Genomic DNA, 13,045 nt, shown 5'->3' on the forward strand with positions numbered 1-13,045 from the left:
TTAAAAAAAAAAAAAGAAGAGCTTTTCCTCAAAAACCAGGGATGAACTATAGTTCTTCCTAAAAAGCATAAACTAAATCCTTTATTTTTATTGTTTCATTTTTAATCACTACATTTCAGAGTAAAGAGCTTATGTAATAACCACCTCCAATATCGCCAAAGGACTCTTGCGCTTAGTCCAGATTCATGGTTTTATTTACTCAGTGTTTTAAATGTAATTATAATTATTATTCTCATAATAGGTTTAATGCGCAAACTGGCACAAATCTGGACCAGTGGCAGCCCCAGGGACTTGGCTCCTGAGTTCTCCGATGTGTTCCTGTTAGTCTTTGAGTGTTTCTTTGTCTTAGAACACAACATGCTCCTTGCTCATACTGTTCCCTACCCCAGATGTGGAATTAGCCATTTCTCTAATGAGTTTTGGTTGCTTTGAGTGGGGAGTGGTATTTAGAAAACAAGATCCAGTATTAAATGTGCTAATTGCTATTGGGGTATTACTATTTCTAAACAATAATTTTAAAAAGGAGTAGTATAACTATAGTTTAATTTTAACCATGATTATAGCTTAGCAGAGGTCTCCTTCACACGTACCAAATGGTCTAGACTTAACTATAATGTATTTTGCTACAAAGAGGCTCAAATGAAGCAGACCCTTATCCAACTAAAAATCAGGGAAATATGGTTACTTTCTACAACTACAACTTTAAAATAAATGCAGAAAAGGTAGGTGAATTAACTTAAAAGTATTTCTTACCCAAGAAAAAAAAAAAAGACTAGGTTGATCAGAAGAGGAGTTAGTAAGCCATAGCAACAAAGGAAAAGAAAGCTGATCATGGGAATGCTCACTCAGGAGAGAAGGTGATCAGACCCAAGGACTCATCCCATCTGGGCCAGGTAGTAGATATGTCCTCATGAAGGAGACAAATGAGACTGAGGCCTTGAACCATCTGATTCCATCCCATGTTCAAGCAGTATCTATCTTTTTCTTCCTTTCCTTTCCTTTCCTTTCCTTTCCTTTCCTTTCCTTTCCTTTTTTTTTTTTTTTTATTTAAATTTTGTTAGTTAACGTACAGTGCAATATTTGTTTCTGGAGTAGAATTCTGTGATTCAACACTTACTTACAACACCCAGTGCTCATCACAAGTGCCCTCCTTAATACCCATCCCCCATCTAGCCCATCCTCCACCCACCTCCCTCCATTAACCCTCAGTTTGTTCTTTATCATTATAGCCACTTATGGCTTGTTTCCCTCTCTCCTTTTCTTCTTTTCCCCCTTCCCATATGTTCTTCTGTTTTCTTTCTTAAATTCCACATATGAATGGGATCATATGGTATTTGTCTTTCTCTGACTGACTTATCTCACTTAGCATAATACACTCCAACTCCATCCATGTTGTTGCAAATGGCAAAATTTCATTCTTTTTGATGGCCGAATAATATTCCATTTTGTATATATACTTCATCTTTATCCATTTATCAGTCAATGGACATCTGGGCTCTCCCCACAGTTTGGCTATCGTTGATAATACTGCTATAAACATCAGGGTACATCAAGAAGTATCTTTCTGATTATGACTTGGCATCTATTATTGCACAGTCCTGCATAACAGCAGCTCTCAATAACAAACATTTGCTTCTTGTTCATAGATCTTTGGGTTGGCTGCGGTTGCTCTATTTTAGACTCCAGGTTGGGTTCCGATTTATTGCATGTGTCTCTCATTCCTGGATTCACGTTTGAAGGAGCATGACTACTTAGGCATACTCTTCTCATTATTCAGGGCAGGAATACAAGTGCAAGTCAAACCACAAAAGTACATCTAAAGCTTTGAGTTGGATATTTTGTACAGCATGCCCCTAATATTCCATTGGCCAAGTCAGGTCACAGGGCTAAGCCCAAAATCAGTGGGAGCAGATAAATATTTTTTGCTCTCGAGTCAATCATGGCAAAGGTGGGAAAAGAGGGAAGAACTATGAACAAATAATACACACACCAAAAAAAATCATTCCATGCAGCATGTGCACAAGAAGAGACTGGGCCATCCTAACCTTCTCAGTCTTACATTTCTTACAGTAAACGGCATCCCAGTCTCTGCAAACTTAATTAATATCAGTCTTTTCCAGAAATAAATGCATTTTGCATGGACTGACTAGTCACATTGCAGGTTCCAAGGTATTTGCCAAGAACTGTCCAGGGATGACCCATGCAACTAAGCCTATAGCCCATAGATAATAATGTTCAAATTTGGCCAACTGGATATTTATTTTGGGGCACAGCATTCAACATTCATACAGAGTTCATATACCTTTCGTCTACTCTTCATGCCCCTTCACTTCAACCATGCTCTTTAAGGGATGAAGTCACATGCATCCTTACGTCCAAACAAAGACCAATGGTACCACTTGGTGGAGTAGGAAGAACAGTGGACTTTGATTCAGTCTTTATTTGTGTCCTAATTCCACCAATTGTCATCACTGTGATTTCTGAATAAGTCATTCATTTTCGTGGTCCTCATTTTCCTTAGTGGTAAAATGAAGGTGATGAATAGTCCCTTACTTACCACCACATTGTGAGAGTCCAAGACAAAACAGATCAACTATCATGTGCCAGAACTATAATAAAAGAAATTGTTATTAAAGACATTTCCTTACTGCCCATTGTGCTCTGCCACCTCTGCTGGCACTCTCTCCCAGCCACCTGTATCCCCACCCCCATGCACACACTGCTCAACCCTAAGGGTATCCAGACCAACCGGGAGGGCCCTCGGTATGCTCCAGCCACAGCATCAGTCCATGAATCATCTTTGTATGCACAGCTTGTTCCTGGCTGATGGCAGCTGTGCACCACTAATGGCCTCCCAAGCATCAGAGCTGCTCTAGTGCAGCAATTATTTGCATTAATCAAAGGCTTCAAGCAAATCTCCCATTTTTGGCTGAATAGTAAAAGTATATTCATGCTGTGCCCAAATGAGAGATTTCACAGGAAAAGGGATGCTTTGGGCACATGTTGCTATTATGGTATTCAGCTTCTCACCCACCTCTCACTCATTGAGAGGGTCAGCCTAGCCGGAGAATATTATCTGCATACAAGATTACTTAACAAACAAAATGTGCTATAAGTACACAGACGTACTTGCTAATTGATGGATATTTGAATGGGTTAAATAACACTATTGTATCCATTCCAATTCCAGAGGACTCTGTGAGTGTGGAAATGAGAGCTGATCAGCATGGACAGACACCTGTTTGAATAGTTCCAGGTGGGGTTTTAAATGACTCATTCTCAGCCTTGCATTTGAAGGTAATACCACAAACAGTAGCATGGACCCAGGCATGTAAAGACATTCTCATCCTGAAGACATGGATGGGGTCCACTTTCCAGAGGGCCCATCAGTTCCCAAACGGAGCACCTCAAATAACATCACCCTGTGGCCACATAAGTCCTTCATCTCATCCTCAGGACAAAAAGAAAAAAAAAGACTTTGAAATACCAAGACTCAGAGGGAGCACCCCACCAAACCAGAACAGGCTTAGAGATCTAAAGATACTACCAAAAAACCAAGATGACTCTGGTCAAGCCCACTGGATTTTTCTGAGGTCAAACTAAATCTAAACTTCTTTTTACCTATTCAACCAGACAGAAAAGAAAAGGGAGACTGAAAATTTCTCAGTCAGGACGTGATGACTTGTTCTCTGTGTGCTAGAGTAGTGTTGGAATAACGAGAAAGAGATTCTGCAGAGTCGAATGCTAAGAAGACCACTACACCGCAGCAACATTCATTGAGGAGTACATTGTGAGCTGTGGGGAAGAGTGAGTGGGCAGAGCTTGACGAAATTCCTCTCCTCCAGAGGCCTCTGTCTGTGCACCCTGAGTTCTGTAGCCCACTGGCGGTCAACTCAAGTCACTGCTTTAAAATTTTACCATGTATTTTTTTCTAAAATAATAACTTACATTTTAATGAAAGGATCATTATCATACTCAAGCACACTCCTTTCCCACAGGACTTTATTCTTTGCATATTTATGATTCTGCTGGGCTAAAGCTGACAGAAATTTACAAATGAACAAAGGGAAGGAAGATGCTGACTTCTGAAAAGACTGTCATATGATGTCATTTGTCATGATTATTTGTTGTTTGTTCTGTCCACATTCACTCAACCTTCCTGAAGGAAACATACCGCAGTCTTCCTCTAGAGAATCATCTTCTCCCTCACTTTCTATGCTTCTGTTAGAATTGATGATGTTCTTGGCTCCATGGGAGGGTGTGTGATGCAGGCCTTTCCATGGAAAGCATCACATTCCCCTGGGTCATAATGATAAGTCTGGAAGTGGGTATGAGTTCAAACTGCTGGGTAAGAAAGGAGTTCTCTTTTGCCTTGGATTTCAACCTGGGAGGGTGTAGCCCCGGCACTGAGGACAGCCATTAGCCACTGCAGGGAGCCTACCGTGAAACCACACCAGGGAGAAGATCAGAAACTGAAAGACCTGCGTCCATGTTAAGCTCTAGAGTTTGAGGTTTTATGAATCACTAAGTTCGTCTTTTCACTTAAGTTCATTTGAACTGGGCTTTTTGTGCATCCTTATCTGAAAAGACCAAGCCAAAGAGATTTTCAATTGTACTGTATATTTCACCCACCAAAGAAGGAAATACCAACAACCCTTTCCATGCCTGACTAACCATTGTAAAGCAGCGGGAAAGGGTCCTGCTCAAGAATGGGAAGACCTGCTTTCTGGTTCCACAGGTGCCCCTATCTGAGAAGGTCATCGAGCCACTGAGTCAGTGTAGATGTGTGAGGAGTTTATCTAGGAGATAACTGGAGAATTTCTAAGGGCTCTCCAACCCCAAAATTCCACTCTAACATTTGCCCAACAATCCTGACAGGGAGGACATTTGAGAAATAATCAGAAAGAAAAAAATACATTTTCTACTCAATAGGGCCTGCCTCAAATGGCCAAATATTTTGTGTCCTTTAATCATCTTTATCATAGACCCTAAGCCTGACCTGCAGTAAAGGGTGTGGGTTAAAAAAATAAATCAAAGAAACATACACCTTAATACATGTACTTCTTCACCTGCTACAAAGGTCTTCTCTGTGAATCAGATTAAGCTATTTTCCAATTTTCAAACCAGGCCAGCTGAGCAAAGCTACGCCATCTTTGATAAATGAGAGGGAAAACCTCATTAAAGAGACCATCCACACTTTCTTTTTCTTTCTTTTTTTTTTTCGTCAAGAATCTCTGCAAGCTGCAGTTAACGATTGGAACAGTCTGCAGGCTGCGGTTAACGATCCACGTGGTGTTTGTGTCTGCTGAACTTATTTATTTGCATTTAAAAGAGATTTGGGGTAGATGTAAACACTTTGATGGGATTTATGGCAGAGACAAAGGTCGGTTAACATTTTGATCCAGTGGGTAGAAAACTGAAAAGCCATCATTAAATTGGTAACCAATGGCATTGAAGTAACCTTTTGAAACCACTGAAAGGATATCTGAAGCACGAGGGATCAAAACAGAAGGTATAATTGCAAGGAAAGAGGGTGGAAACACAAATCTTGTTTTTGGAATTTAAATACTTCTATTTTGTAATCACAAAATGAGAAGAAAAGGCACTTTATGGATCCATCAATCAATACACACCTGAAGGTTAAAAAAAAAATGAAATAGTATTGGCCATTATGTAGACAATCTAGAATAGATACCCAAGAATGCTATACCTACCAGACCGCCTGCCTTCAGGAGGACCACCTGAAACAAAGGAGAAAAGCCTGGAAGCATTCGATCAGCTCAAATACGTTAACACAAACCCTCTTCCATCTCAAGTGATTCAGATGCTCACAGAGCTCCCGGCCACATCCCTAGGAAAGAGGAACCTGTGTACTTCCTGGGGAAGGGACACGGCAGCGTCGGGGGGCGGGGGGGTCCTAGATACGGACACATGAGTTCAAGACCCAGATTCAATACTTCTGAGATCCCTGAGTCTTCAGAGTATCAAGCCTCATTTCATACAAGTGAATAGAATAGCACTTATCTCATAGTTTTTATAAAGATTTAATACTTTCTTCCTGATTCCATCAAGATAGCATCAATGCCTCTCCTTCTCAACTTCCTTAAAACTGAACATACATTCCTTCTACACCCCAGAACCCGGAGCCATGAATGTTGCCTGTGTGGTTTTCTGTCTCTGTCGGGGTGCTGCAGGCTTGATAGGTATATACTTGCATTCACTGATCGCTATTGATTGAATATGTACTACGTGACAGGCAGCCTTCTGGGTACCCATAGTTTATCAATGAATAAGAAAGATATAGTGCCTGCCTTCAGGGGGCTTATCGTCTGTTGGTAGCAAGAGAGGTTCAGGCAGGAAACGATTACAACACAAATGTCACTTTGTGAGATAAGGAATGGGGCACTTTTAGAAAAAAAAGGCATCAGAGAGCCTCAATTATTTGTTGAAGGATGGTTAAATGGGTTAAATGAGTTAGTAAATGAATAGATGAATGAATAAATCACTGTTTATTCCACTTCCTTTGGAGGCATCAAGAAGTCCTTAACTATAAGTGCAGAACTGGAGAACTAGTCAAAATCTTATATTTGGTTGCTTTGTACAATATTTTCTACCACTTTTTTTTTTTAATTTAGAATCATGAGAATGCCCCTATTTGAAATTTAGCCTTGGTTTAGAGAGAGAGAAAAAAACTACACTTTTCAAATTTATTGGTGTATACAGCATGAACATGGAATCCTTGATCTATAAAAAATTGTTCCTCCTAGGAATCAAATGCACACAGGGTAGACTGGCTACTGCACAATATTAGTTCCTTCTTTTGATTTTTATTTAAACTTTCTTCAAAGCCTCAAATTCTTCAGTAACTTCTAGGAGTGATAATTGTATCTCTCAGGAGGTATGTCTCATGTTTAAAAAGAATAGTTGAATTCTAAGACAATGAAGGAACTGTTTACACCTGCCGTGGCAACCAAATCTATTTATCAATAGCCTGTCTCTCCTAAATGAGTTAATATAAGTACTCATAGGCCTAGACTATTGATGTTTAGTGTATCTCAGGCCTTTTGAATTAATTTTCCCACTGCTGAGTGGCAATGAAAGACAATGAAAGGCTATTTGTCTTTTAACATTGGAGTAAGTAGAGCTGTAATGGAAAGTACATTCGTCTAGCCTGGGTGCCCCAAAAATGGATCAACTCTCCCAACTGTGTTTTTTCATTTTTCTCCCACAAATCATTTAAACTCTCTGGACCCCAGTTTTCTCATTTGTAAAGTGAGAGAATAAAACTGGAAAATCCCTTACAATCTCATGCAGTTCTGATATTCTAGGATTCTAGTATTTCCTTTTTATCAATATGTTAGATGCAAAGTCCAGTTTTTCAGACTCAGTGCACTATTTTTCTGGGGACTAAAGTCAAATTCCTAATGGGTATGCTGTGGCATGATTTGGAGGGACATTCGAATACCCTCTCCCGAAATCTCTACCAACTCTCCATAGGAAGCCAAATAAAGAACAGACAACCTAAATAGAGTACGCTTGCTATGTAAATGCAACTTCAAGAATAAAACTCTTTGGCACTCCCCCACATATGTAGATATGTACTTACCTCCTCCCCCAATATACATACAGCTACAAAAACACAGGCTAGACTTCTATTCCTCAAACCCACCAATGTAAAATTCTGGAACCACTAATGCAAATACCTGAGCTTCAAGTATAAACAGGAGAGACAACTAAAACAGAACTGATTCAAGTGGCATACACAGGAAAAATTCTTTTGATATGATCTAGAATTTGAATCACATACATTTTGAGAATAAATTTTTAAGTTCTTATTTTGCCCTATCAACAAAAACACATGGTAAATAAGGGAGAAGCAAGAAAAGAGGCATCGATGAGACCAGAAACACATTTTCTATGGGTCCCTGAAATCACAAATGCAAATAGTACAACGTCCAGAAGTAAAGCAAAGAGGATGAGGGATCTTACTTGAAGTGAAAATGGGTATATCATTAAGTTGTTAACTACTCTAGGCACATAGTTCCAAGGAAGATCTATTTGGCATAAGTTTGTTTTTATAGCATTATTGTAATTAACAATGTTGAAGATGAAACACTGGATCACAAGGTTGTACTGGATGACTATCCTGGCCTCCTTCAAATAACTTTTTAAGACATAGGCAGACTTTGTGAAAGATGCATAAGTAAAAAGCAGATAAATAAGTCTTGCCATTAAAAAGGGTATCACAAGACAGTTAAAAACCAATCCAGAATCAAATGAAATTTCAAAGTATAGGATAATGGCACTCAATAAGAGAACTCTTCAACTAAATTGACCCAGATAGTTGATTGTCATGAGATTTGAAGAGCAAGCTGAAAATCAGTTTCTTTATTACATAAACCTCTGTAGACCACTCTTCAGAATTATTATCTGCACTGGTTCTGGTGCTGAGGGAGCTTCTGTCCTTTATAAATGCTTTGCAACCCCTGCCCTCACCAACAAGAAGGCACAAAGAGCCTGAAGACTCACTGACCGTTCTCAATCCTTCATTCACATATCAATTTTGTGTTGCGTTCTTAATAAGCAAAAACACTGAATCAGATGCTGGGAGTGTGTGCAGACAAATTCTTTGCCTTCAAATTTTTGCAACTCAGATAGTGGGTGGGTAGGTGGGGGTTCATAATCACTAGCAACCACTGAAAGACTGTAAACATTCACCAGAAAGGATTGGGGGCATGGTAGTGCAAAGCGTCAGGTTATTGCCACAAAGATTAGTTATCATGTTATGTGACTGTGAGCCTCTTAAGTCTTGAGTTGGATTGCATGATGTGGTAGAACCTTGCATTGGCACTCTCAATCTTCATTTCATCTCACTTCTATTTGGATCCTCCATGAAATGTAAAAGGACATTTCCCACACTCCCTTGCAGCTAGGATTTTTAGTGTGAATTGTGTTTTGCTAGCTAGAAATACCTTCCAGAAATTAAGACTTCACTGGCATAGTGAGGTAGTGGTCATCTTCCTATGGGTGTGGCTGGCTGCTAAAAGCAACCTCCAAACATGGCATTTACAATGGTAGACTTCATTCTATGTAGTAGGTCCACTCCATGGGTATAAGGCAGCTGACACAGGTTTTTGGTGCCTGGATTATAGATACAGTGCTGAACATTCACCAAGCATTCTGGTAGAGCCCTCTTGACTTCTGCTTTTCTAGCTTGTCTCTTGTATATGAGTTCTTCAGAGAAACAGAAAATGTTTGTGTTTTCTTCTATTAACTCTCTATGTTCATTCAACTACTCCTACCTTCTCCCTCTAACCCTTTCTCCCTCTCTTCCTTTATTTGTTCTCAAATCATTTACATGAGATTATAAAGACTGATAAATCCCATGATCTGCCATTAATGGTGTAAGTCCTGGTCTTAGTCTGAAGGCCTGAGAAGCAGGAACACCAATGTCTGAAGGCAGGAGAAGGCAGATATCTCAACTCAGCCAGAGAACAAATATGCCCTTCCTCCACCTTTTCATTCTATTCAGACCCTCAATGGATTAGATGATGCTACATTGGTGGGGGTGGATCTTTAGTCTACTGATTCAAATGCCAATCCCTTCCAGAAACACCCTCACAGGAATGCCCAGAAATGTTTTACCCACTATCTGGGCATCCCTTAGCCCAGTCAAGGTGATACATAAAACTAACCATCAGACCATGATTTTGTAAAAACTTGTAATTCGGGTATTAAATCCCTTTGTGCTTGAAGTATCTAGAGAGTTTTTTTGTTTCTTCACTTAACCTTGACTTATAAACTTAGTGAGACCATTGCCATATCCAAACGTTGAGCTTGATGTCTGTCCCTAACACCAGGGACAAGAGCGGACATGTTAAGCCTAACAGAGTAGGAAAGCACTCTCATAGGCCTTAACAGAAGATGGGAAATCTCTCATCCAACTATTCTAGAAAGGCAGGTGAAATACTCGCTATATGACTTTGTTGCTTTGGGATTAGGACTCTCATGTGCTATGTGAAATATTTAGAAGAAAGGGTGTTTAAGGCCCTGTCGGCTCTGAATCTATAACTGGGACTACAGTCATCCTGGCATACAGAACAGCCAAAAAGTGCTCAAAACTGCAGTATAATTGAGTTGATGTCATAGGTCCAAACACGGTATGGTTTTCCCAAGATCACACAGTTACTAAATAACAAAGTAGAGGAATTTTAAAATATATTCACAAATTCTTTGACACATCTCCTTTTAAAAGTTAGAGTCTAATTCCCCTCTCCATGAATATGGGCTAGACTTAGTGACTCACTTCCAACAAACAGAATGTGGTGGAACTGACAGTGTGTGATTCCAAATTTAGATCATAAAAGATATTACTGTTTCTGCTTTGCCTTCTCTCGGACTGCCTGTTTTGAAAGAAGTCAGCTGCCATGTTGTGAGGAACCTCCAGCAGCTTCTAGTGAGGCCCAACAGGAAAAAAAAAAACTTCTTTTTTTTTCCTGTGAAAACAGGAATACCAGTGTAGGGGAGGAAAAAAATATTTTCCTGCTATCCTTCTAGTTTCTCAGCTGAGGCTTCATAACAAAAGACAGATTAACAAGAGAAAATAGAAGTTTATTACCATGTACATCTCATATATCCATGGGAGAAACTCAGGGATGAATAACTCAAAGGGGTGGTTAGAACTTGGGTTAAATCCAAATTGTGTTAAAACAAAGGAAAAAGGGGCTTGGGTTTGTGAGCAAGCTATGGGAAGGTGACCAGAAAAAGTATGATAAACCAGGTTAAGGTCTGTTATTCAGATTTAAATCAATGCCTTATCCATTTTTAAGGGTTGTTGTGATTAGAAGTCACCCTTCTCTTCCTGGTACAGAAAGGGAGAGATCCTTACAAATGGAGATTTCCTTTACAAATGTCAATTTCTCTCACAAAAGGGGAACTTATTGTCTGTCTTCAGAGCTTCTTCTGTTTTTTTTCTAGGTCTCAAAATAATCTTTATGCCAAAAGACATATTTTGGGGTGGCATATTCTGGTCTTTCACACTAGCCATGATTTGCTAGCCCCAGTCAATACTTCAGATTTCTGCAGACCTGGCCAACATCCTGACTGCAACTTCAGGAAAGAGTCCTGTTATGAGTTGAATTTTATCCCCCGCAAAAGACATGTTGAAGTCCCAATACCCAGTACCTGTAAATGTGATTTCATTTGCAAATAGGGTCTTTGTAGATCTAATCAAGTTTCAGTGATATCATTAAGGTGGGCCCTAATCCAACATAATGTCTGTCCTTATAGAAAGGGGAAATCTGAACATAGAGTCAGATGCAGACAGAGGGAAGATGATTTAGACACCTACCAGAAATCAGCCATGTGACAATGGAGGCAAGGACCAGAGTGACGCATCTACAAACCGAGGAATGCTGAAGATTACAGGCACACACCAGAAGATCAAAGAAGCAAGAAGGGGTTTTCACCTATGAGTTTTAGAGGGAGCAGGGTCTTGCCAACAACTTGATCCTAGATTTCTAGCCTCCAGAACTGTGAGACGGTGTCTATTGTTTAAAGCCTCTCAGTTTGTTGTATTTTGTTAAAACCACCCTAGAAAAATGAATACAAACCAAAACCATTCAGATAAGCCCCTCCTTAATTTCTGGCCTACAGAGACTGTGTAAAATAATAAAGGTTTTTTTTTTTTGTTTTGAGCCACTGAGTTTTGGTACAATGTTATGCATCAATAGTTAACCAAAACTCAGAGTTAGAGCAGAACTCAAGTCTTTTGACTCCAACTTAGTAAACTTTCTACTATACCAAGCTGCAGTTCACTATTTTTGAGGATAAGAGAAAGACCACGAGTATTTAGCTGAAATTGCTAATAACATTTTTAGAGACAATGATAAAACTTTCCACTATGAGGCAGTAAAATCATCTTCGTGGAAGATTCCATCTGACAGTGGAACTAATCTCTCCTGGGTTTACACTGCCTGTGAGTTTTTTTTTTTTAAGATTTTATTTATTTATTTGACAGATATAGAGACAGCCAGTGAGAGAGGGAACACAAGCAGGGGGAGTGGGAGAGGAAGAAGCAGGCTCATAGTGGAGGAGCCTGATGTGGGGCTCGATCCCATAACGCCGGGATCACGCCCTGAGCCAAAGGCAGACGCTTAACCGCTGTGCCACCCAGGAGCCCCTGCCTGTGAGTTCTTCTACATCCCTACAGAAGAGTCATCAAATGGACAGTGCTCACTGATAAAGGGCACTCAGACATTACATTACAAAGAAGATTGTAACTATTCAAGTATTCTCCAGATAGCAGTTTAGATGGATGGATGGATGGATGGATGGATGGATGGATGGATGGACGGACTGATGGAAGAAAGGAAGGAAGGAAGAGGAAAGGGAAGGATGGAAGGAGCAAGGGAGGTAGAATGAGGAGAAAATACACAAAAAGAAATACATTTCCATGTGCCACAAAGGTGAAATTATGCTTCATTATTTTCTATGTTTTAAACAAACTATTGCAATGTTTTCTGACAGTTGTTTATCTCTGGCTTATAAATAGATCTTTGTTTTTTCCCTCTCTCCACCCCCCATTTTTTTTCAATTTAATACACCCTTTTTTCTGCTTTCTGATGGAGAGAAAAGAAGTATGTATTTACATTTTAATAACTTAGAGTCTCAAAAATGTAATTTTAGAGGTTTTCTGTTTAATGTTATCAATTTATTAATTGCAACTTGATCTAGATGAGATCACCTCAGAATCTCAGAGCTTGAAGAGGAAAAAGAAAAACAGATGTGATATATTTTGGCTTAAAGTCTCTCCTCTCAGAAATAACTGAGTTTCATTTAGCCCTGCAAAGGTCCAATGTGAGGGTAGCTAGGACCAGCAGAGCATATCCATCACTTGGGCAATTATAGGAGTATTATCTTACATAAAGCTATTTGGGATCTCAAATTCAGTACCACCAAACCTCACCATTTGGTTACTTAGATGACAGTAGTGGGGGATACACTCCAAGACTGCCAGTGGTTGCCTAAAACTGCTGATAGTATC

This window comes from Ursus arctos, unplaced genomic scaffold, assembly GCF_023065955.2.
Source record: "Ursus arctos isolate Adak ecotype North America unplaced genomic scaffold, UrsArc2.0 scaffold_21, whole genome shotgun sequence".
Classification (NCBI taxonomy): Eukaryota; Metazoa; Chordata; class Mammalia; order Carnivora; family Ursidae; genus Ursus; species Ursus arctos.